Raw genomic sequence first — 25320 nt, 5'->3', positions numbered from 1 at the left:
CAGCTTTGTCCCCACAAATCCTAGTTCTGACCTCTGGGGTCCTCGCTGCAGAAAAGCCCTCCAATCACTCCAAAGCAATCTTGTCTTCACAAGGTTTTGCAAGAGTGAGTGTTGAAAACTATCTCTGCATGTATTTTGAAAATACATTTTGAAGCAAGGTGATTCAGGCCAATTCCAGCAAACTTGTGATGGAGAGAGTCATCCACATCCAGAGAGGACTATGGGGACTGAGTGTGGACCACAACATAGTATTTTCACTTTTGTTGTTGTTTTTGCTTTTTTGTTTCCTTTCTTGTTTTGTTTTGTCCTTTTTGTTTTCTTTCTCATTCTTTCCCTTTCTGATCTGATTTTTCTTGTGCAGCATGATAAATGTGGAAATATGTATAGAAGAATTGCACATGTTTAATATATATTGGATTACTTGCCATCCGGGGAGGGAGTGGGGGAGAAAGGAGGGAGAAAAGTTTGGAACACAAGGTTTTGCAGGGGTAATTTTATCTTTGCATGTTGCATTTTGAAACTACATTTTGAAGCAAGAGGATTCAGGCCAGTTCCAATGGACTGGTAATAGAAAAAGCCATCTGCACCAGAGAGGACTATGGGGACTGAGCGTGGATCATAACTTAGCATTTTCACTTTTTTGTTGTTGCTTTTTGATTTTGTTCTTTGTTTTCTATCTCACTTTTTGCTTGCTTTTTGTTTTCTTTCTCATTTTTTCCTTTTTGATCTGATTTTTCTTGTGCAGCATAATAAATGTGGAAATATGTATAGAAGAATTGCACATGCTTAACACATATTGGATTACTTGCTCTCTAGGAAAGGGAATGGGGGAAAGCAAGAGAGAAAAATTTGGAATACAAGGTTTTGCAAGGGTGAATGTTGAAAACTATATTTTGAAAAATGAAAAGCTTTTATCTAAATAAAAACAAAAAGTTCCTCAGCCCCATCCGCCCTCCCCAACCGTCCACCCCACAGTATTTTTCAGGCAAGGCTACTTGCTGGGCTCTGGCCAGGAAGCACAACTTTAGGTCAGTAACAAGGGGCCTTCCATCTAAAACATCAGCATCTGGCTCATGCTGCCACCAGGGTTTGATTCTCCTCCCTCTGGACTCCAGGATGGGAAAAAGGGCTTCCTTCTCATTTCACGTATTTCCCATAGAAATACTTACCAATAAAACCAAAGTCTCTGCCTTTAATATGAATAAGCTCTGCCCTGGAGAAGAGCTGAGAAAATGCACCTCCCTCCCTCTATACACAAGTGGACACCTATGGATGTGGAGTACTGCAAAAATACTGTCAAGCTTTATTAAAGTAATGAGTGGGTTTTGCTGAAATTTTTCTTCTTTTTAAAAAAATATCTTTGGATGGCTCAGGGGGTAGAAGAGAGAAGAGGAATATATTTATAAATAAAGATTATATAAAGAGCAAAAAATATCAACAAACTGAGATTAATTTTGATACATTTGAAAGAAGATTCTACACATAAATTCAAGTTACCAAGCTGGCTCCCACCTGAGCCTGGCTCCCCTTCCTCTCCATTCCCAGCCTGGTCCTAGAACCTCAAACCTCAAAGTGGGAGAAAGGTTTCCTTCTCATAAGGCATTTTCCCACACAATGTTAGCAAGTGACTAAACCATAGTAAAAGTTTAATAAATACTTGTTGATTTATTTATTAATAAATGGAAGTTTGGTTTCTAGGCTAGCCCACAGCCCAAGTCCAGAAGAAAATTATTTCCTCCTCACTATGAATGTAACACATTTTTCCATAGAAACAATGTACTAGATAGAAGTTGTTTCCAAACTGGAACCTTTCCCAGTAAGATCTGGAGTGAAGCGAGGTTGCCCACTATCACCATTATTATTCAATATTGTATTAGAAACACTGGCCTCTGCAATAAGAGTCGAGAAAGAGATTAAAGGAATTAGAGTAGGCAATGAGGAAACCAAACTATCACTCTTTGCAGATGATATGATGGTATACCTAGAGAACCCCAGAGATTCTACTAAAAAGCTATTAGAAATAATTCATAATTTTAGCAAAGTAGCTGGATACAAAATAAATCCCCATAAATCCTCAGCATATTAATACATCACCAACAAAATCCAACAGCAAGAGATACAAAGAGAAATTCCATTCAAAATAACTGTTGACAGCATAAAATATTTGGGAATCAGATAGAAAGGAAAAGGAAAGTCAGGAATTATATGAGCAAAATTACAAAAAAATTTCCACACAAATAAAGTCAGACTTAAATAATTGGAAAAATATTAAGTGCTCTTGGATCGGCCGAGCGAACATAATAAAGATGACAATACTCCCTAAACTAATCTATTTATTTAGTGCTATGCCAATCAGACTTCCAAGAAAATATTTTAATGATCTAGAAAAAATAACAACAAAATTCATATGGAACAATAAAAAGTCGAGAATCTCAAGGGAATTAATGAAAAAAAAAATCAAATGAAGGTGGTCTAGCTGTAACTGATCTAAAATTATATTATAAAGCAGCAGTCACCAAAACCATTTGGTATTGGCTAAGAAACAGATTAGTTGATCAGTGGAATAGGTTAGGTTCACAAGACAGAATAGTCAACTATAGCAATCTAGTGTTTGAAAAACCCAAAGATCCTAACTTTTGGGATAAGAATTCATTATTTGATAAAAACTGCTGGGATAACTGGAAATTAGTATGGCAGAAATTAGGCATGGACCCACACTTAACACCATATACCAAGATAAGATCGAAATGGGTCCATGACCTAGGCATAAAGAACGAGATTATAAATAAATTAGAGGAACATAGGATAGTTTATCTCTCAGACTTGTGGAGGAGAAAGAAATTTGTGACCAAAGATGAACTAGAGACCATTACTGATCACAAAATAGAAAATTTTGATTACATCAAATTAAAAAGCTTTTGTACAAATAAAACTAATGCAAACAAGATTAGAAGGGAAGCAACAAACTGGGAAAACATCTTCACAATTAAAGGTTCTAACAAAGGCCTCATTTCCAAAATATATAGAGAATTGACTCTAATTTATAAGAAATCAAACCATTCTCCAATTGATAAATGGTCAAAGGATATGAACAGACAATTTTCAGAGGATGAAATTGAAACCATTACCACTCATATGAAAGAGTGTTCCAAATCACTATTGATCAGAGAAATGCAAATTAAGACAACTCTGAGATACCACTACACACCTGTCAGATTGGCTAAGATGACAGGAAAAAATAAGGATGAATGTTGGAGGGGATGCAGGAAAACTGGGACACTGATGCATTGTTGGTGGAGTTGTGAACGAATCCAACCATTCTGGAGAGCAATCTGGAATTATGCCCAAAAAGTTATCAAACTGTGCATATCCTTTGATCCAGCAGCGTTACTTCTGGGCTTATATCCCAAAGAAATACTAAAGAAGGGAAAGGGACCTGTATGTGCCAAAATGTTTGTGGCAGCTCTGTTTGTAGTGGCTAGAAACTGGAAATTGAATGGATGCCCATCAATTGGAGAATGGTTGAGAAAATTGTGGTATATGAATGTTATGGAATATTATTGTTCTGTAAGAAATGACCAGCAGGATGAATACAGAGAGGCTTGGAGAGACTAACATGAACTGATGCTGAATGAAATGAGCAGAACCAGGAGATCATTATATACCTCAACAACGATACTGTATGAGGATGTATTCTGATGGAAGTGGATTTCTTTCACAAAGAGAAGATCTAACTCAGCTTCAATTGATCAATGATGGACAGAAGCAGCTACACCCAAAGAAAGAACACTGGGAAACGAATGTGAACTATTTGCATTTTTGTTTTTCTTCCCGGGTTATTTTTACCTTCTGAATCCAATTCTCCCTGTGCAACAAAAAAACTGTTCAGTTCTGCAAACATATATTGTATCTAGGATATACTGCAACATATTTAACATATATAGGACGACTTACCATCTAGGGGAGGGGGTGGAGTCAAGGAGGGGAAAAATCGGAACAGAAGCAAGTGCAAGAGATAATGTTGTAAAAAAAATTACCCTGGCATGGGTTCTGTCAATAAAAAGTTATTATAAAATTAAATTAAATTAAATTAAAAAAAAAAAAGTTGTTTCCAGGCTAGCCCACACTTGTGGGCTGTCAGGAAGACAACTGAAGCTGTAGTTCCTCCATCAAAGCCCAGAAGAAAGCAAGGTGCTCCCTTTTTGTAGCATTTCCCACAGAAATACTGTGTACAAATGAATGCTCCCAGTACACACGACTCAGTTTGACTGAACTGCTTCCCCACTCACTCAGTTTGTTTTTTTGGAAAATTCTTTATCAGAAGGAACACAAGTCACTTCATCCTGTCTGCCTTAGTTTCCTCATCTGTAAAATGAGCTAGAGAAGAAAATGGCAAATCACTACAGTATTTCTGCAAAACAAAAAATCCCAAAACAAAAATCCAATGGGGTTATAAAGAGTTGGACACAACTAACTGATCGAATACCACAAAGAAAGATCATCTCTCTAGGTTCCAGAGTGGAGAAGGATCTATTTGAAATGAAGGTGACAAAGGAAGGGCCCCAGGGTCTGGACTGGCGAACCTAGGAAGGACAAACCTGGGAGTGGGGCTGCATGCCAGCAATGTCCCACTGCTGTCACAGGGAAGAGAAATTAGCTTTGTTCCCCTTGGCCACAGAAGGCAGGACCAGCAGCACACCTAGAACCCGCAAAGAGGTCAACTGAAGCCTTGAGAAAAAGAAAAATTTCCTAAAAATGACTGGAAAGCAGTTAGGTCCTGGCCTTCGGGCTGGATCCCAACTTCTTCCAATGAGATGCAGAGCTGAACCTGAGGGGCAGGGCAGACTCAGTGGGGTCCCTTCTAACTTGGAGCTTCCCTGTAACTTCCTCCCCTTGAATAGGAGTGAGGCTCCAGGAAGGCTGATGACACAATCTCCTTTTCTGGAAGACTCCAAGAACTGAAGGAATGCCCATCGGTCAGAGACAGTTACCTTTTTTCTATCTGGGAATCCTTAGGCAGCCTGGGGAAGCCTAAGGCCCGGCACAAAAGGTTTTTAAAATAGGTAGGAATAGAAAACTCAATTAGATTAAAATATAGTTATCCAAGTATTCTAAAAAGGCAAGTTCATAGACCGCAGGTGAAGAACTCTTTCTGTAAGCTAAGAATCAGGATCCTCTTCCTCCTCCTCCTTCCTTCCTCTTCCTCTTTCCTTCCTCCTCTTTCCTTTTTCTCCTCCTTCTCCTTCCTTCCTCTTCCTCTTTCCTTCCTCTTCCTCCTCCTCCTCCCATCCTTTTCCTCCTCCTCCTCCTTTCCTCTTTCTCCTCTTCCTTCTTTCCTCTTCCTCCTGTTTTGTTCCTTCCTCTTTCTCCTCCTTCATCCTTCTCCTCTCTTTTCCTCTTTTTATAGATTGTATTAGAAGTGAATAAAAACCAATTACATAAAAAGCAACGAATGTGGGTATCTCTTCCCAACCCACACAATCAATCCTCCTCAGTTACTCAACCCCCACTTTTGGCAAGCAAGCTAAAAATAAACAAAAGACTCTTAATCATTAAAAAACTCACTGAAGCAAAAGTAAAAACCAGACTTGGCGGTCAGACACCAGTTCTATCCTCTCAGCAATGCCCTGCCTCCTTCTAGAGCTGATGAGAAATGGAGTCATGCTCTCAGTCTACAGGCACTTTAATCTGTAAAATGGGTTATACTTTAAATCTCCCAGCACCAGTGCATCATCCAGGTTAATGTTTACTTAACAATTTTTCTTAAAAGTCTCAAATGAAGCATGAGGGATGTGCTTCCTCATTAGTCACCCAGGCCCAAATGAATAATTTAAAAGTGCTCAATTGGCAAATATGGAAATCTACAGCTTGGCTCTCCAGCTTCCAAAAGCAACACACTGAACCCCCTGTCCACAACCCTATAATGGATTCTGTGAGTCAGCCCACGGAACTAATTCACATTTACGGTTAATTAGACTAAAGGAGGTAAATGTGACTTACAGAACTCAGACAGACCCACTATTGATGACTCAGGGACAAGGAGAGATATGTTCTCTAGGCTGGGGGTTCTGGGAGCCTGGGCTCGGGCTCCAGAGTTTGCCACTGTCACGGCCCATGGTTCTTCTCCAGGGACCCAGGCCAGGAGTTACTGTGTTCAGAAAGCTGTTCTTCACACAGCCGCCACTCAACACATACATGCGAGACTAATTCTCCAACAGTTGGCTCAAGGATCTTCTGAGTATTCCGAGTGAGCAAGTCGGTTAAGTCTCGAGTTCCCCTCGACCCCATCTCAACCACCATCTGGGGAGAAAAAAGCCTGGTTCTAGAACAAGAGAGACAAGATTTAAATTCCTCTGTTGATACTCCTTAAGAAACTGCAGGCAAGTCACTTAACCCTAGCTTTCTCATCTGGAAAATAAGGGGTTGTTCAGACAGTAAGTGCCGACCATATCCCAGACACTGTGAGTTAAGTGCTGGGAAGACAATGAAAATCCCATCTCCCAGGGAAGGGAAATAACATGAAAACATGTACAAACAAGATCCACAGAGGACAAAATGGAGAAAATTTCCCGTAGAAGGTGAGAATTTATCTAGGACCTGAAGGAGCTTGGAGGTAGCATTCCAGGCACGTGAGAAAATGTCCCAAGTGGGAGATGGAACAGGAGGCCAGTCACTAGATCATGGAGCACATGGGGACATAAGAAGAGTGGAAGGGGGTGGGACAAATTGGGAGGGACTTTGAAGCCAGATGATTTTACATTTGATCCCACAGGCAAAAAGGAGCCGCTAAATGGAGAAGGAGAAGTTTGGCGTGGCCAGATCTGCAGGGGAAGATTGATTTGACAGCCAAGTGAAGGACGGACTAGAGTGGGGAGACTGGCAGAGAGCCCAATGAGCAGACGATTGCAACAGGGTGAAATGATAAGAGCTCTACCAGGTTGTATAGGAGGAGAGAAGGGGGTAGAAACCAAAGATAGGAAGGTAGTATCAAGTTAGTGATGAGATTAACTACAGAGGGGGTGAGAGAAGAAGGAATGGAGCCTGAACTTAAATGAGGTAGTAAGTACTTCACAGTGACAGGAATTCTGGAATCAGGGAGGCTATAGAAGGAACAGTAATGACTCTCAGACACGCTGAGCTTAAGACATCTATAAGCCATCCGGTTTAGAGAGGAGAGTCTGGAAGTCAAAAGGGAGTTTAGGGCTGGCTAAGCAGATCTGACAATCACCAGCAGAGACAACACTGAAACTGATGAGATCATCCAAGTGAAACAGTATAGAGGAAGAAGGGAAGAAGGCCTTGAACAAAGTCCGTGGGGACATCCATCTTTAGCAGACACGTTCCAGACAAAGATATAGCAAAGGAGCCTGAGAATGAGAATCAAAGACTTAGGAGGGGAACTGGGCTAGACTCGTGTCATGGAAATCGAAAGGGAAAAGGGAATCAAGGCGATGAGGGGTATCAACAGTGCCAGAGGCTACCAAGAGACCAGGAAGGATAAGAACTGAGAAAAGATCATTAGATCTGGCAATTAAGGAATCACTAGTAACTTGGGAGAGAGATTGTAGTCTCTTGTCAGATTATAAGATTAAAAAAAAAGGAAGAAAGGGAAGAGAGATGTGGATTCATAAAAGATCTTTAGCCAAAAAAAAAGAGAGAAGATCCATAGGATAAGAGCTAGAATGGAATACAGGAGGAGCATATTGAGGATGGAGGAGACATGGGAAAATTTGGAACCAGCAGGAAAGAGGCAGTAGTAGAAAGGAAGACATTAAGACCGAATTAAGTGGACATTCACGATGAAGGGACAGACGACGAGAAGTCCCTTTATTCTCCAGACCCAAGTTAGTGAGATATCTGGGACCTGAATCCTGGCCCATAATCTTTCCACTACACTAGAGTTTCTTAAACTTTTTCCACTCATGACCCTTTTCTCCCAAAGAATTTTTACATGATCGCAGGCATAGAAATATATAAAATAGGTATACAAATCAAACATTTACTGACAACAAATCATAAAGAAATTTATTTTTAAATAATTTTGGCATACATATAATTTTATCATTTAAAAATAAAAACAAATCTGCATAGAGATGGATACGTGTTTGTTCATTTTTACATAAAGAATTAAATTTTGGCAGAATATTTGATAGTACAGGACACAGAGCATTTGAAAAACTTTCACTGTTGCCAAATTTTTCACAACCTCCTCATGCAGTTATGTGACCCCCAGTTTAAGAAGCTTAGCACTATAGCATGCCTAGAAAAACTACGTTACTGAATTCAGTCAAGTAGCAAAACCTATTATGTGCCAGATAGCTTGCTAAGCTCAGAGAACCCAGAGAAAAGCCAAAAGAAGCCCCTCGCTTACAAGTTTCATATAAAATCAAAGCTGACTTCATTTCAGAAGAAATTTGAACTAAGTCCCTTTTAATTCAATCACTGCAACAAGCATTAACAAACTAGTCTCCTTTAAAGGAATGTAAGCTCCTCAAGGGCAGGGACTGGCTCATTTTTATCTTTGAATCCACGTGGTTAATCTAGTACCTGCTATGTAATCAGTCAGCACTCAATAAATGTTTGCCTGCTGATTATGGAGAATTCAAGGACAAATAATACCGCTCGCCCTCTAGAATCTCACATTCTCCAAGGGGATACAACAAGTACACAGGTAAGAGAATACAAAGAAGTGTACACGGGGAGCTTAAGTCTGTATTCTAGTTACGTGTGCATGTGTCATAGTTCCCTTCCACTGAGACTGTATACCGTGATGGACAAAGCACTGGACTTGGACTCATCAGAAACCAAGGTTCCAATCCCACCCCTGACATTTAAAGGCCATGTGACTTTGGGTTGGTCATTTAATCAGTTGCCTCATTTGCAAATGGGGATAATAATATTTGAAATAGTTATCTTACAGAGTTGTGGTTGAGAGGAAAGCCTTCTGTATACCTTGAATAGCTATAGAGAAATAGCAAAGTGTTTGTTGGGTATGGACAGGATAAAAGACATTATGGAGAGCAGTCGGGTCAAAGAGGTTCTATGGGAAAGGCAGGACCAGATGGGCCAAAGCACAGAGAAAATGAAAGATAATGACCGATTAGTTTATGGGTCTATGGGTCTCCACAAAATGCCAGGAGAGCCAGGGGAGGAGGAGATGGAATTCAAGGAGGTGATAGACAAAAGAAACCCACAGAAGAAGTCACGGATGGCCTTCATCTGCATTATGGGACTGGACACTTGCCCCCATGGGTGAGATTTGACAGAATGGAGTAATTTCACTTTTATCTCTATTTATTCCCAGGCCCTGACACATAGAAGCTGCTTCATAAATGCTGGATGATCGCCTGATCACAAATCTCTCGGGACTATCATAGCACTTTCTTGGTGAAGACCAGATGCAATGGGATGACCAGACTTGCAAACTCCATGGAGGCAGAAGGAGCAAGAACTCCACAAGAGAGTACAGAGCTCTCCACACAGTAGCTGCAGAATAACTATTTGCTGAATGGATCATTGGCAAATGAAGAGGGAATGGCATTAATTATGTTTTCAATCAATTGATGAGCATTTTTGTCAACTACTGACTCTGTGCTGAGCCTTGAGGATACAAAGGATACACATGAAAGCCATTCCCAGTTCCTCTCTTCCAGTCTGTGGTCCCTCTCCCGCATCACCTCCTTCCCTCTCCAGAATTGTACTAGCTTCTAAAAAGGACTGGTTTGAGCTTCCTTGTTCTGGAAAGAGGAAAAGACTCAGGGAGGAGGGAGGAGATGACAGAGAGCTTGTCCAGCCCTTAAAACCATCTCAAATTAAACAAATTAACTCTCTGCTCATCTCTCACCCCGCCCAGGCAAGACAAACTGGTAATTATGGGTGAGGGTTGGAAGACATCAATTATAGAAAGCATCAAGATCAACACCTCTCCTCCCCAGATACAGAAAAGGAAATTGAGGCCCAAAGAGACTATGGGCCCAATATCGCAAAGGATGGATGAGTTTGGGGTATGATTTGAACTCAAGCCCTTTGATGCCAAAGGTAGAGCTTTTTCCATCATTTCATACTCCTTTGCCGTGTGTGTGTGTGTGTGTGTGTGTGTGTGTGTGTGTGTCAAGGCTATAATTCATGGTGGCTCTGGGATAAACCAATGCTCCTCAATAGGTCTTGACAACAAAATGGCCACAACAAGCCTTCCTGACCTTTCTCACAGGGATGCTAGGAGGAAAGTGCTTTGGGAACCCTATGTGGATAGTTATTAGGGTTATGGGACCTAGAACCAGACCTTAAAGAGCATCAAGTCTGATCCCCTAATTGGACAATCAAAGCCCAAAGCATGAACTGACTTGTTCACAATCACACAGTTACGAGAGGCAGGGTTTCAGTTCAGATTCAGATCTTGAGTCTAAACCAATACTCTTATCAGCTGCACTATTTATTACTCTGTTTACATAGATCCCTGCCAACAAAATAAACTCTTAACAGACTACAAATCCCTTTCTTGAGAGCAGGGAGAAGGAGCTGGGGAGGTTTAACAGAGAGGACAGGGGATGTCTCCCCAACAGCAGTCAGCCTGGACTCCCCGCTCCATCTCCTCTCCCATACACGCAGTTAAGTTGTGGCCGAGGCTTGGCCATTTCCCCTTTGTAACATAACCCCCCCTCCTCTCCTCCGGCACTGCCATCCCTCTGGGCAGACTCTCATCACCTGTGTCACACCTGGATTGTGGTAAGAAGCTGCCCGCTTCAGGGCTCTCCCCACCCAAACCCAAGTGATTTTCCTAGAGCACAGATTTGACCAATGTTACCCTCCTACTCAATAAACTGCAGTAGCTCCCTACTGCCTCCGAGAGCAAATAAATGCTCATGCAAATGAGCCCCTCTCTATCTTTCTAGTGTTCCAATATCAGAGACACCAGTGTCCTGGCTGGTCCACAGAAAGTGACCCCCAAGGGAAGGATGTGGGGTGAGGAGAGAAACACCTCTTGATATGGCGGGCACTTCTCCAAGCCAGCTGCCACGCCCCCTTTCTTTAGCTTCTGCTTCCCAGGGATCCCCAGGCAAAGGAAGTTTGGTCAGCCAGATCCTTGCCTTCCTCAGCCTTCCATGGACAGCACCCTGGAATGCAGTCAGACCATTCGGGCAGCTGGGTAGAGCCTAGGAGGAACTGTTTTCCTGCTTAAGGAGAGGTAGGAAGGGAACGCCAGCTGAGCTTCAGGGCCCCTATTTTATGAGCTTATAAAAATAATAATTGACATTTAAATCCTATTTTCAAGTTTGCGAAGCACTATATGAACAGCCTCACAATCAGTAGCCTCATTTCACAGATAAGGAAACTGAGGCTGGCAGTGTAGTGCCCACGATCACACAGGCAGGAAATGATCCAAGTGGGGCTTGAAGTCACCCCTCTCCCCTCTATTCAAGCAAGAGTTAGAGTAATAAGACCCTGGTGCAAATTGTGGCTCTGGGGGACAAGGAACAAGTAACTTCGCATTCTGGGCCTCAGTGGCCTCGTCCATAAAATGCTCAAATCGGACTAGGTTAGGGTTAGGGCAGGGCAGCTGGGTGGTGCAGTGGATAGAGCACCAGCCCTGGGGCAGGCAGAGCTGGATTCAAATTCTGTCTCAGATACTTCCTAGCTGTGTGACCTTGAGCTAGTCACTTCACCCTGTTTGCCTCATTTTTCTTATCTGTCAAATGAGCTGGAAAATGAAACAGCAATCACTCCAGTATCTTTGCCAAAAGAACCCCAGTGGAGTCATGAAGAATTAGACAACAACAAGGGGATAAGAACTGGTAACAAGAAATTCTTAATTCTGCTCTATCCCAAGCATTATGCTAAGTGGCTGTTTCTATGTCCATCTCCTAAAGATAATCTTCTACTCGATTACTCCAGCCTCAATTCTATCTAGGGGCTTGGAAAGCAGAAGAAATGAGGTCACAAAGAGTCAGACTCAACCAAAAAATGACAACATCAACAATAAAGCAGAAGATCTGTGTTCTAATTCCTGCTCTGCTACTTACTACCTGTGTTGCCTCGGGAAAAATCACCTCTCAGAGACATGGTTTCTTTACCTGTAAAGTAAAACTATATCCAGTAGCATTAATTATTCTCTCTAGCCACAAAGCTGACATTCAAATGACATTTTAATGCTCTAAATTACAACTGATTAGAGAAATGCAAATTAAAACAGCTCCCAGGTACCTACTCATACCTCCCAGAATGGCTAAGATGGCAGGAAAAGATAATGATAAAAATTGGAGGGGATGTGGGAAAACTGGGACATTAATGCACTGTTGGTGGAATTGTGAACTGATCCAATCATTCCGGAGAGTAATCTGGAACTATGCCCGAAGGGCTATAAATAGCCCACACCCTTTGATACAACAGTGCCATGATTGGGTTTGTATCCCAAGGAAATCATAAAGCAGGGAAAAGGACCCACGTGTGAAGCAACTCTTTTTGTGATGGCAAAGAATTGGAAAATGAGCAGATGCCATCAACTGGGGAATGGCTGGATAAGTTATGGAATATGAAGGTAATGGAATATTATTGTTCTATTTAAAAAAAAAAAAAAGAAAAGATGAACAAGCCAATTTTAGAAAGGCCTGAAAAGATTTACATGAATTTGATGCTGAACAAAACAAGTAGAACCAGGAACACATTGTACACAGTAATAGCAAGATTGTGTGATGATCAACTATAAAAGACTCAGTTCTTCTCAGGGATTCAATGATCCAAGGCAATTCCAATAAACTTTGGATAGAAAATGCCATCTGCATCCAGAGAGAGAATTATGAAGAATGAATATAAATCAACACATGCTATGTTCATTTTTTTTCTTTTTTCTTCTGTTTCTCTTTCCGTGGGTTTTCCCTTTTGTTCTGATTTTTCTCTCTTAACATGATTTATAAAAAAATGTGTATTAAAAAAAAAAAAGTAATGTACACGTATAACCATAAAAAAAGAAAAACAATCTAAAAAAGGAAAAATAAAATCAAAAGCAAATGGCATTTTATCTCATTTGATTGTAAACCTAGAGTGGGGGGGGGGGGTGTTCAGAAATCATCTAATCATACTCCCTCATTTTACAGATAAGGAAAATGCAATCCAGGGAGGTGACATGATATTCCGAAAGTTATTTGGGGGGGGTAATCCCCAAAAGTGGGAGCACCAGCATCTCAAGGCTTCTCAGAGAAATGAAAAACAGCTCAATGTCAAAGACACTGAGGATCCCAGGGAAAAGATATCACTAAGGTTTGGTTAAGACAATCAATAATTTTGATTCTAAATTCTCTCCAGTACCACCCCTCCCTAGTAAAAGGGAAAATTGGCTAGGAAATGGAACTTGGATTGCAAAGGCAACTGAGGAGATCCGGATGACCAAAAGGGATGGCCATAGCTGATTCTGAGCCCATAGAGAGAAGGCTGGCTTGCAGATTGGCTTGAGTTGGTTCTAACAGTCCGCCTGCGGTGATTATCATGGACTGACAATAACCCAGTGAGTCATCTGAGGATTGGAAGGGAGCCAGGGAAACATCAAACCCTTTCTCCTTGAGTATGGTAGCAAACCATGAGGCCTGTTAATGGCATCAAGCTGTTCCCCATCCAAATCTTTGACTCCGCCACAAAAACTCACAGCCAAAATCACAGAGAAAGCCAAGGGAATGAGTGTAGAACCAGGGGAGACTGAGAAAGCCGTGGGGCCCCAGACTACAGACCACATAAGTCCCCTTGACATTTTGGTCTGATAGCTCAAGAGATGACAATCTCTAGAATAAAAATATGATAAAAAATGCCTTACGCTTTCATTGGGCTTTCAACATGTGTAAAGTGTCTTATATTCCCCAATTCTCTTCACAAACTAGATTCAAGCCCCCAACTGCTCTACCTGCTTCTCCCCAAACTCAAAACTGCTGTCTCCCACCTCCATGCCTTTGGTCACACACTTTCCCATGTCTGGAACATGTTCCTTCTTTATTTCTGCCTCTCAGAAAGCCGAATCATATTTCTTCTTATAATTCTCAAACTGCCTTAATGCCTAAAATAGTCTTCCTTCTAGATCATACAATGTCCTGTCTGGGCAAAATAAGTGGGACGGTGCGCCATCTTGTTCTGAGGGTAGAATGAGGTCTAGATCCACTGAATCCAACAATCCTTTAATAGACCTACTGCGTGCAGGGTCCTACACTAGAAACTAGGGATGGGGGGACAAAATTATACAGAGGACAACTTGAGGAGGATTGAAAAGCACTAACAACCAATCAGCAAAGGCTTCCTGTAGAGATGGTAACTTAGCAGGAGTCAAACAACTAGTAATTGTGAACTTGGGGTCCCCTAAATGAGGAGGACCCTTTCATTCCATGGCAGCAGCTAGGGCCTGGCCCATGAGCTAGGTCTTGAAGGAAGACCTTCGTAGGTATCCCACAGCTGTCTAAGAATTCTAAGAGGGAAGATGACTCTTAGATGTTCTTCTGAGGGATGGCGGAAAAGCACATGTCAGCCCATTTATAGAGAATCTTCATGTTTGCAAAGCGCTCATACATGTACATGATTCTCTTTACAACCCAGAATCCCCATTTTATAGATGAGGTTCTGCTAAATGACTTGTCCAGGGTCACCTATTTAAGAAAATGCGCAGGGACAGCAAGTGGTGCAATAGATTGAGCCCCAGCCCTGAAGTCAGGAGGACCTGAGTTCAAATCTGGTCTCAGACACTTAACACTTCCTGGCTGTGGGACCCTGGGCAAGTCATTTAACCCCAATTACCTCAGTAATAATAATAATAATAATAATAATAATAATAATAATAAATGAATGAATAAACAGATAAAGAGATAAATAAATAAATAAGAAAGTGCCTGAGACAAGATTTGAATTCAAGGCTTCCTGATTCCCAGTTTTACCACTACCCACTGGCACTACCTAGGAGATTGTAAGGTCCCTAATGGCAAGGACTATTTCATTTTGTGTCTGTATTCCCTAACGCCTTGCGGTTTCTTTCATAAATCTCCCCCTGAGTATTTTCTCTGACTGTTCTCCATGCCGGGAATCCCCATTTTTACCTTTAAAGAAACTGCCCCTTAGAGAGATGAAGTGACAGAGATCAAACAGCTGAGAAGAATCAGAAGCAGAATTAGCACCCGGGTCTCCCCGTCCGGCCGAGTCCGGCCCTCCATCGACTGCACCGGGCTGCCTGGAACCCTGCCCTGCATTGACAGCTCCCGCAGGATTCTGGAAGTTATTGCTGTTACTTGCTCCTGGTATTTTAGTTCTGGGTTCTTTAGCACATAAAACAAATCCCGTTTGAGCTGGGAGCTACTGACTAAGACCCGGGAAGCTGCCGGCCTCCCACCTACCAGCTGGTTCTGCCACAATAAGCGCTCGGCCTGTTAGATGCACAACCCTGGAGAAGCTAATTGAAATATGCTCCGAGAAAGCAACCCAAAATAAATGGGAAATAATAGCTTCCTTACCCCAGAGCCCCAGAGGCAGCCCACTCCGGAGCCTCCCGGTGCCCTCCCATCCCCGGCTGCTGAACCCGGCCCTCCTGCCATCATGGAAGACCTGAGTGTCTTTCCTCAAGGAAAACCCTCCTACGGGACGGTTTCTAGCAGAAGGGAGGAAAAAAAAGAAAAAAGAAAAACCACATGGCTGGGGTTTGCGTGGTGATTTTTAAAGACAAGGAAAAAGTCAACCCGGCCTCATAAAGTGCTCAGGAAAGCAGTTAATGGCTTGTTAAAAGGATCGGAGAAAGGCCAGCCAGAGGCTGCCTTACTCGGCCTCAATTACACACCCTTCCGCACACCCAGACACACATGCACATACAAGCCGTAGCGGGTGGAAACTGGGGATTTGGGCAAATGTGGACAGGGGGGCTTCGCGGGACCCTCCTCAGCCTGACGGCCTTCCCAGCCGCCTCTCTGCAGAAGCAGCTTAGAATGGACAAGTGGAACTCTTCCCACTCGGGCAGCAGAAGCCGGACCAGCCCAAACATGGATGATGGAGGAGGGAGAGGGGCAGGGGGAGAAAGGGCAGGGGGAGGAGCAGCAGCAGCAGGTCCAGCTGGGTAGCCAGGTTGGTGGGCCAAATTCTGTACCTCAGAACAGAGCCGGAGGCCTGGTCTCCCCCGGAGAAAGCCAGTTGGGATAGTTTCAGTTTTCTTCTAGCTTGGATTCTGGGGGCCACGAAGCAGCTAATGAAGACTTTCTGAATGACCGATTGATTGGAAGAAGTCAGGGTGAAGGCAGATCTCTTATGGTGGATATTAGGGAGAAGGGTCCATCCTCATAACCACAGGGCGAGAACCAGATATAACAGCAACCCACCAGCTTTTATGAATGCCTACTATGTACTAGGAACCACGCAGGAGTTGAGGATACAAATAAGAAAATGAAATAACTGGAAGCTCCATCATATCAAGAGAAAAGCACAGAGACATGAACCAAAAGATGTCTTCTCAGAAAAATGGGAGGATTGGGTTTAGAATCAGAGAATCCATCAGTGGGTGGTCCTAAGCAGATTATGTCATTTTTCAGTCAGTCAAGAAGCAATTAGTAAGCACTTACTATGTGCCATGTAGGGGGCAGTTGAGGGGCACAATGGATAAAATGCCAGATCTGGAGTCAGGAAGACCTGAATTCAAATCTGGGTAATCCTGGGCAAATCACTTCGCCCTGTGTGCCTCAGTTTCTTCATCTGTAAAATAAGCTGAACAAGCTTTGGCAAATCATTCTGGTATCTCTGCCAAGAAAACCCTAAACGGGTTCATGAAGAGTCCAACGGGACTGAAAAATGGTTCAGGTAATGTGTCCCTGGGGACACAAAGAAAGGGAAAAACAGTTCCTGCCCTCGAGAAGCTCACAGACAACACGCAAACAAGATGCACACAGGCTAAATTACAGAGCACCCATGGGGGAAGCCGCAAGCATTCGGGTCCCTGGTCTAAAATGGGACAACACGACCCGGAAGGTTCCTTCCAGGTGTCCCCAGGTGGGGACAGAGAGGGATACAAACTTCGGGGGTAACACTGTTAATCACTCAGTCACTCAAGTATTCATTAGCTGCTTCCTGTCTCACAGACCCCTTATCGTAGAAGATAAGAACATTCATACAAAGACTGAAACTATCCCAAATGGCAATGTGCTGGCATTCTCCAGGGGGGACACACCCAGGGCTCCATCTCAGTTCTAAAGGACAGTATTTGACCCTCCAACTTGACATAGCAAAGACTCTACCACCAAACCAGACAGAACCCAAAACTCTCAAAATGCCGAGGTTGTGAAAAGCCCGTCTGCACAGGGCAAGGTGCACGCCCCACTTGTCCTGACTTGCCATCTTTCCTGAAAATGACCCCATACATCCCAAGATGCTTGTTCGGGGACCACAAAAGGGAATCATTTGTCTGTACAAGAATCCACAGCATATTAAGCATGAGCAAATGAGAGCAAGGTGTGTCCTTAGATCATTTCTATCTGAAACCCAATGAAAAACATTAAATTACACATAATTACAATAATTGTTGGGGCAATGGATAGTGCTGAGCCTGGGATTTGGAGTTCAAATTCAATTTATGACATTTCACAAGTCATTTAACCTTGTGCCTCAGTTTCCTCATCAGCCAAATGAGCCGGAGAGGAAAATGGCAAATCATTCCAGTATTTTTCTCAAGAAAACCCCAAATGATGTCATGAAGAGTCGGACGCAACTGAAAATAACTAACAAGTGAATATTCAGTTAGTTATTGGATAGGGCTAGTCCTGTGACTTCTTTGTATAGCAACTTCCAGATGAGCTGACTCCCTCTACCAAGGTCTCCATGTACAGTCTCAGCAAGTGCCTGGGAGTTACTGAGGTCGCATGGCCTACATATGCCAGAAGCCCCTGGATAATAACAACAGTAATTATAACAACAACTGGTTAATTGCTGAACTCCATGAATCCATTGTCCACTGGCCAACCAAGGGGTGACCAGGCTCTCTGCATGTAGCTGGATTATTCCTCAAAATGAAGAATCCACCCATTGCACAGACCAAAGTCAAGGCCTTCCCCGCCTGACAGAGCTAGCCAAAGCTAACCTCCCTCCCCGACTGACCCCAAGCCTTGGTCAGGTGGGGGTTCTCAAGGAGGATCAAAATGACATCATTAGGTTGGAGGTCTGACAGTGGCCGACCATAGTGAAGCATCAGAAGGGGGCTTTGTGGGTCAGCAGGGCACAATCTGACCCAACAATGGACTCTAAAGTCATGAAGCAGGAAGGGAGGGGTGCTTTTGATGAGTTGTATGGTGGAGGAAATATAGGAATCACCAAATATATTCCTTGCAATGAGATGGAGCAGCATCAGGCCATACTGTCTCCTAAGGGTCTGAAGGTCTTACCCTCTACCCTGTAACTGTCTTCGGACAGGCAAGAGCCCTTGCGTGCATCCCCACTGCTGCACCCGAAGGATTTCCAGCCCTTTCTTTCATGGGTTGTCTCCTCCCCTTATACTGTAAAGGCAGGCAACAATCTGAAGGAAGGGACAATTTTCATCTATTTTTTGTTTGTTTCCCCAGCACTTAGCACAGTGCCTGTCCCCAAATAGCTATTTTATAAATGCTTGCTGACTGACTGATGGAGAACAAGGACTCTTTTTTTCCCCTGGCACTTATCAGTTGGTACCTAGAAAGTACTTAATTTTTTTTTCATTCATTCATATTATATTTTTTCCAGAAGTCCACCTGGTAACAAAGGCACAGAAGACATGTTGATCCACCTCTAAAAATGACAGCAGAAAACAGGAAAGCTGACAGTGTTTGGCTCCTTTCCATAGCACTGTGGGTTTTATTTCTGGAATGCTGTCCTCAGAGCAGACCTAGGGACACAGCTGTCAAACTGGTCTTCCAAAGGCACTTCTGACTGTCCAGCAAGACATTCTAGCAAGTCCAGTGACCTCCTGTTGCCTCTAGGACAAATTATAAACCTTCCTCCGTCTGGCATTTAAAATTTGGCCCCCAGCCAACCCTACCTTCCTACCTGTTCATCACTAAGTCCTTGTCTACACTATCTGAAGCAGCCAAACCAGCTTCTTTCCCTGGAGCCATCACCTTGTCCTGCTCCTGTGCTTTTCCTCTTCCTCTCCATCTCTTCTTTCCTTCAAAATGAAACCCTTTCTCCATGAAGATTTTATTGTTTCCTCCCCCTCCCAACCCTTCCCCTCTTAGAATTACCTTGTATTTTTTTTTTTTACAAGAATTACCTTGTATTGATTTTGTATATGTCTTTATATGATTAATAAGTACCCAGCAGTAGCATGGTATAGTGAGGAGAGACAGACAACCTTGCAGGCAGGAAGTTCAAATCTGCCTCTACTACATACTATGTGTCTTTGGGCAGCTTGCATCACCTCTCTGGGGGCCCCAAAGAAATCTCTACAGCAACAAATACCAAAGAAGATGCCAGCCTGGAAGGGGTTTTTTGCAAATGGAATTACAGGACCTATTTAACATGTATAGGAGTGCTTGCCATCTGGGGGAGGGGGTGGAGGGAGGGAAGGGAAAAATCGGAACAGAAGAGAGTGCAAGGGATAATGCTGTCAAAATTACCCTGGCATGGATTCTGTCAATAAAAAGTTATTTAAAAAACAAACAAACAAATAAATAAATAAACTTTACTCTCTGCTTCAATTCAAAAAAAAAAAAAAAAAAAAGGAATTACAGGGTCACTCCCTTGTCCTTTTATTTGTTTGTTTTTGGTGGGAGGCAATCAGGACTAAATGAGTTGCCCAGGGTCACACAACTAAAATCCTGGATTTGAACTCAGATCCTCCTGACTCCAGGGCCAAGGCATTATCCACTGCATCACCTAGCTGCCCCTTCCCTTTATTTTATAAGTACTTACCTGTGAACACTTTTACCCCCAAGTAAGACATAAGTACAGTTAGCAAGAATGCCAATCCTGGAGTTCAAATCCAGCTTCAGACACCTAGTAGCTGTGTGCCCCTGAGCAAGTCACTTAATCCCCTTCACCACAGTTTCCTTATCAGTAAACTGAGCTGGAGAAGGAAATGGTAAAATCCTCCAGTGTCTTTGATAAGAAAATCCCCCATGATGTCATGAAGAGAGACATGATTGAAAATAGCTGAGTCACAAATAACAAAAACATAAGCTTCTGGAGGGTAGGGTCTGGTCTGCTCTGTTCTTGTTCTTATACCGAGTCCCCACTACACAGCAGTTACTTAATAAATGCTTGTTTCATGACTGTGGGGTAAGTACTCTTACCTCCACTTTACAAATGGGAAAAAAATGAGTCCCAAAGAGTGCTCTGCTCATGGCCGTGCACCTATTAAATGCCAGAGGCTCTCAAGGAGAGCAATCAGCCTTCTCTCTGGGACATCACCCTGCTTCTAACTCTCCTACAACCTCAAAGCACAAGACCTCCTGGGGCACCAAGGGCCGCCCAGGACACAGATCACAGCACCCCCAACTTTCTGACCTGGAAGGGAGCTCAGAGTCATCCAGCCCAATGCATTCCTGACTAGCAGAGGTTCTTAACCTGTCTGTCAATTTGATTTTTTAAAATATTTTGATAATTTCCCCCAATGTAATCTGTTTCTTTTGTTGTCCTGGTTATTTTATTTTATATATTTAAAACATGATTCAGGGTCCACAGCAATAACAAGGTGTCTATAGCGTAGCTAGCTAATAGATGATCTAGTCCAGGGCTTTGGAAATTTTTTCTCCTCACAATCTTTTTTCACCTAAGAAATCTTCCAGGACCCCGGGTATATAAAATAGTGACAAATCAAGATTTTACTAATAATAAATCATCATTTCATGAACTCCCCTTCAACTGCAAAATCCATATGGGATCGTGAACCATAGTTTAATAAGTTGGGATCTAGCCTTTGCTCTGGAGGGGAAACCCACTGATTCCCAAGGCAGCCCAACCCACTCTTCCATAGCTTCTGGCTGGAAAGTTTCCCCTCCCACCAACCCTGAACTTGATTTTCTGCAACTTCTACACAATTTTCCTAGTTCTACACTCTGCCTTTCAAATACACCACGCTAGCTATGGATCAGGCCTCCCAGTTAAGTGCTCTCTTCTTCATGAATGAACCAAGCTATCTCCACATCCCAAAGCATTACATAATTAAAAGCTATTATTACTAATACTGTCGAGTTTGGGACAGATCTGGGACAGATCTGATCTTCTCTTGGGGCATAAAACACACGAAGGAGGCTACCATCACTCAGTCTGGAATCCATCCACACAATGAAACAACCAAGCAGTACCCAGCTAGGCCAATGGGAAACACAGAGAGCAAAAAAACAAGTATATACTAAGTATCAATTATACATCAGGCACTGTGCAAAGGCTAGGGATACAAAGAGAAAAACCGAAACTGGTTAAGAATCTTATAGTATATTGGGGAAGGGGAAAGGGAGGTATACAGAAAAGGAACTATACATACACAGGTAGGTGATCGCACTATATAAATGCTGGCTATACAGTCAAAACCTTTCATTTAAAAGATGAAGTGAAGTCCAGAAAGGTGAAGGGACTTTAAGTCACAGATTTAGAGTATCCAGATCACCTAGTTCAAGCCTCAACTTTTACAGATGCCCAAGGTCACCCAGTTATTCACTGCCAGGACTAGACTTTCCCCAGCCCTCCCCAAGTCTCCCCACTCCCAGGCCAAGACTATGAGAATCTTCCCTCCCTGCACCTCAGTGTTCTATATAAAAATGGAAACAGAGAGAGAGAGAGAGAGACAGAGAGAGAGAGAGAGAGAGAGAGACAGAGAGAGACAGAGAGAGAGAGGATAAGAAAAAAAGAAGAGACAGGCAAAAAAGGAAAGGGACATAGGCATTTGGTATTATATTGGTATATTGGCTAGTGTAGGAATCAGGGAACTCTTAGATATGACACTGGCTGTGTAACCATGGGCTAATCATCCCACCTCACTTAGTGCTCCAAGAAATTCTGAATCCAAGTTGTAGGGGAGGAACAGAGCTTAAAATTAAAATTTCTTAAACCAATGAAATCACAGATCCAGTTCCTCCATTTCACATACACAAAGACAAAAATGAAAGTCCCTGCCCTAGAGGAGTTTACATTCTATTGGGAAGCAAAGTAACTCAACTTAGCAGACTTTACTATCTAAAATGCAGCGCACTGAAAGCAACAGATGGGGCAGCTAGTAAGTGTAGAGGACATAGCACTCCCTGAAGTCAGGAGGAAATGAGTTCAAATCTGACCTCAGACACTTAATACTTATTGTCTCTGTGACCCTGGACAAGTCACTTAGCCCCAATTACCTCAGCAAAAAAAAAAAAAAAAAAAATGAGTAGATTAACATAATGCATACGAATCATGTAAAAAAGTATCTTTAAAATAGCTAAAATGTTATCCAATTAAGATCACTTAATCCCAATAGTCTCAGAAAAAGAAGGAAGGAAGGGAAGAAGGGAGGGAGGGAGGGAGGAAGGAAAGAAAGAAGGGAGGAAAAAAGGAAGGAAGAGAGGGAGGAAGGAGGAAGGAAGGAAGAAAGGAAGGAGGGAGGGAGGGAGGGAGGAGGAAGGAAAGAAAGAAGGGAGGAAAAAAGGAAGGAAGAGAGGGAGGAAGGAGGAAGGAAGGAAGAAAGGAAGGGAGGGAGGGAGGGAGGGAGGAAGGAAGGAAGGAATGGAGGGAGGGAGAAAGGAAAGAAGGAAGGAAGGGAGAAAAGAAGAAAGGAAGGAAGGAAGGGAGGAAGGGAGAAAAGAAGGAAGGAAGGAAGAAAGGGAAGGAGGGAGGGAAGAAGGAAAAGAAAGTGATTATAAATATGTTCCTCACTCAGCCTGTCCTTAATCAGAGAAATTCAGGCACCAAATAAGCCATGGCTCCCATGGCTGGAGGAAGGTGACTCCCCAGGCTTTCTTCTCCTGGAAAATCTAGGTCATTATAAAGCCCTCAAAAACCTCCCCGGGTATCCATGATTCTTTTCCAACAAGTGCCCAGAACCATTATTGCAATCTCTTCTTGTTAGCGCTCCCTACCAAATCCCTGCTCCCCAAAAAGCTGGCCTGGAGGAGATTTGGGGGAAGCAGGGAGGTCAGGCTCCGGCAGGCCTACCGAGCTTCCAGGACTTCAGGCTGCTACTCAGGCTCCTAGCTGGGCTGGCTGCAGGAGGAGGAATGGGCTCTCACAGCCACAATGGTCTGAGTCCCAAGGAAGGGTTTCACCAATGCTGTGGGAGTGCACATGACAACAATACTAACACGACTGATAATAACGGGAATGACTGGCAGCCTGAAGCCCTCGGAGTGGGCCAAGTGCTGCCCACGTCTCACCTCAGTTAGGCCCCACAACAACCCTGGGAGGCGGGACTTCTTGCTCTCATTCGCCTCATCAGTAGATAAGTTTCCCTTATTTACCGAGGACTGGGGAGGTTGAATGATTTGCTTCAAGTGGTACAATCACAATTATCCAGAAGCTCCTGACAGTCCTAGAACTGGCCCCTCTCACTGAAGTCCACCCAGTCTACAAAAGGGCTGAAGGGGAGGAGTTTTGCTGGTGGGAAGGGAAATCTCAGCAGGGGAAAAAGAGAGTTCCCAAGAACTGAAAGGAGGTGGAGAGAGGGAGTAAAGCACTTCCCAGCAAAAAGAAGGGGGAGGGTCATCCACAAAGAACCTGGGAGGGGAGAAGGGGGGTGTGGAATGAGATCCCGGGAGAATTCAATTCAATTAACAAAGAGATCACAATAACTGCCAAGCACTGCAGGGCAGCAACATACACACAAAAATAAAATTAAATTAAAATTAAAAAAAAAAAAGATATAGTCCCTGTCCTCAGGGAGCTTGCTTTCCCTTACTTAAGGCCGATGCAAATCTGCAAAATCTTACTCAAGGGAGAAAAACACTCACAACTCGTGTCCTGGGAGACATGGGGATGAGCTTTCCAGCAGTGAGCAGAACTTGGCTTTGCAATCAGGATCCGAGACCTGCGAGCCAGTTCAGCCTCGGACAGTAGCTGTGGCAAATTGCTTCATCTCTCTGAGGTCTCAGTTTCCTCATCTGCAGAAATCAGGGCTTGTTCTCAAAGGCCTCTCCTGGCCCCTCGCTAGCTCCAAGTCTATGATCCTCCGGCCCATGACGTAGGAATAGATGTTCCAGGAAGGCAGGGAGTCGTGAGGAGGGAGTTCCCTTTGCCATATGGAAGGCTACCCTGGCAGGGGCATGGCAATGGGGAGAGGGTCGCTCCTGCCCCCTAAGGACATCTCCCGGCCTGCCCACGGCCCCTGCTCCTCGGTGGGGGGGGGGGGGGGCTCCCTCCCTCCCCTCTCCCCCACCCGGGTCACACATCCCAGCAAAACCACAGCTCGGGAAGTCCAAAACCAGGCAGCCCGCGGGGCTGAGGGAAGTGAGGAAGTGTCTAGCTCGCCACTGCACAGAGCTGGGGCTGGCACCCCAACACCTTCCCCAGGCTCCGGAGGGTGAGAGACTGGGAACTCTCAGCATTCTAGGGAAAGCACCCAACCCCCCCCCCCCGGCCCTAAGGCGGCCCCCGTTCACTACCACCAGGGACCGGAGCCCCCCAGGACTGGGGAGAATCCCCACGGAGCCGGGGCAGGGGCAGGCCCGGGCTCCCTCGCTCAGCCCGGGACCGAATTCTGCAAAAGGGACGGTTCTGCTCTCCTGCCCGAGTGCATTTTTCCGCGGGTGTCACTTTTGTGTGTTTACAATCGCTGCCTCGCACATTAGTATTCGGCCCGAGCTCCCGCGGGTTGGGGGGTGTGGGGGGGAAGGGGGACACCTGGAAATCTTAACACTCACACCCCCGGCCCGGCCTGGGAGCGCGGCCCCTGGAGCGGGGGAGGGAGCGAGACTTGAATCCAGATGTGCTCTTATGGCACAGCTAGCCTAGGGGTGGGGGGGAGGGGGCGGCGGATTTCTGCTCGGGAGGGAAACGTTTTCGTAGTAGGCTGTGTTTATGCGGGCTGGGGAGGAGGCGAGAGCCAGGGCCGCCCAAGGCGGCCAACTACAAGGGCTCGCCACCGAAACATTTCGTCCTTCGCCTGCTGCACACCCAGCCCCGGAACAAAATCCCCGGAGGGGGTGCAGGAGCCACTCCCCTCCCCCAGGGGGGTCTCGGGGCAGAGGCGGGCTCCGTCGCGGTGGGGGTGGGGAGAGTGGGTAAGGGAAAGGAGAGCAGACCCCAGGACACAGAAGCCCCCCCCCCCCCATTCCCTACTTCGGCTCAGCTAGGTTCGGGTTGGGCAACACCTGGAAGTAGTTTCCCCCACACCTGGAGAGGAGCAGAGGGGCCTCTCTATCGCGCCCCCCGCGCCCGGGGAAGCGCTGTCCG

The 25320-nt window shown here is 44.3% G+C and overlaps 1 protein-coding gene across 10 annotated transcripts in view; it reads right to left on the bottom strand.

Moving 5' to 3' along the window:
* The window catches only part of PITPNM2 (phosphatidylinositol transfer protein membrane associated 2), a 265745-nt gene that overhangs the window by 239911 nt on the left and 514 nt on the right, over positions 1 to 25320 (bottom strand). The window contains exon 1 of one of the 10 annotated variants that reach the window (XM_051972683.1): positions 15063 to 15149. The exons of the other annotated variants lie outside the window; for them this stretch is intronic. The gene's annotated coding sequence lies outside the window, so the exon portion shown is untranslated. Of the gene's footprint in view, positions 1 to 15062; positions 15150 to 25320 lie in introns of those variants that run through there. 10 annotated transcript variants of the gene reach the window in all.

The sequence above is a fragment of the Antechinus flavipes genome, chromosome 1 (assembly GCF_016432865.1).
Source record: "Antechinus flavipes isolate AdamAnt ecotype Samford, QLD, Australia chromosome 1, AdamAnt_v2, whole genome shotgun sequence".
Lineage (NCBI taxonomy): Eukaryota > Metazoa > Chordata > Mammalia > Dasyuromorphia > Dasyuridae > Antechinus > Antechinus flavipes.
This window is presented reverse-complemented; position numbering and strand designations above follow the sequence as displayed.